The sequence below is a fragment of the Mustela putorius genome, unplaced genomic scaffold (assembly GCF_011764305.1).
Source record: "Mustela putorius furo isolate JIRA1106 unplaced genomic scaffold, ASM1176430v1.1 tig00003834_pilon_pilon_pilon, whole genome shotgun sequence".
Taxonomy (NCBI): Eukaryota; Metazoa; Chordata; class Mammalia; order Carnivora; family Mustelidae; genus Mustela; species Mustela putorius.
In genome coordinates, this window is record NW_025421987.1 from 67,855,314 (window position 1) to 67,856,278 (window position 965).

At 30.6% G+C, this 965-nt stretch overlaps 1 non-coding gene across 1 annotated transcript; it reads right to left on the minus strand.

Annotated features, from left to right (window-relative positions):
* Positions 1 to 259: 259 nt before the first annotated feature.
* On the minus strand, positions 260 to 363 carry LOC123394619. Its single transcript, XR_006609374.1, has one exon. It is a non-coding gene; the product is annotated as a U6 spliceosomal RNA (small nuclear RNA).
* Positions 364 to 965: the final 602 nt, after the last annotated feature.

The following is a 965-nucleotide window of genomic DNA, read 5'->3' on the forward strand; positions in this document are numbered from 1 at the left end:
TCAAACAACATATCTTTTTTAAAAAATCTTATTTTTTAATGTTGGCAGCTTTATTAAGATATTTTTCACATATAAAAAGAGCACATATTTAAGGTGTACAACATAATGTTGTATAATATATGTATGCATTGTAAAAATATCACTACAATCATTTCTACATAGTCACATTGTGTGTGAGCATGTGTGGTGAAAAAGATCAATTTAAGCTCTATCCTCTGCAAATTTCAAGTATACAATACATTATTGTCAACTATTGTCACAAAAATATGAATGCTTCATGAGTTTGTATGTCAACATTGATCAGGGGTCATGCTCATCTTTGAATGATATCAATTTTAGTATATATGCTGCCAAAATGAGCACCAAAAAAATCTTATTTTTAAAAAGCACTTAATCTTCATTATCTAATTAAAATAATTTATGCATGGGACACCTGGATGGTTTAGTTGGTTAAGCAGATGCCTTCAGCTTAGGTCATGATCTAAAGGTCCTGGGATCCAGTCTGACATCAGGCCCCTTGCTCAGGCTATTTCTCCTTCTGCCTGCCACTCCCCCTGCTTGTGGTGTCTCTCTTTTTCTCTTTCTTTCTCTGACAAATAAAAAAGTCAAATCTTTAAAAAAATATATGTTTACCATTTTAACTTGTTTCACTGATTATAATCATTTTGAATATCATAACTTCCCTATTTTTTAATACTAAAATATGTCATTCTTTTAAGATGACATTTCTTTTCCTGAGTCCTAGTTTTGCTGATAATGAATTGAAGTGCTATCACACATGAAAGAAAGGAAATCAAGAATAAGAATACAGATATGCCAATGGGAAGCACCAATGAAAATCTTGGTTGTTTAAATCTGCCATTCTCCAACTCTACTATAAATTAGGGGAAGAATAATATATAATATTATTACTTAGCATACTTCTTATTCTCTTTATGTATGTATGTATGTATCTAACTATCTAT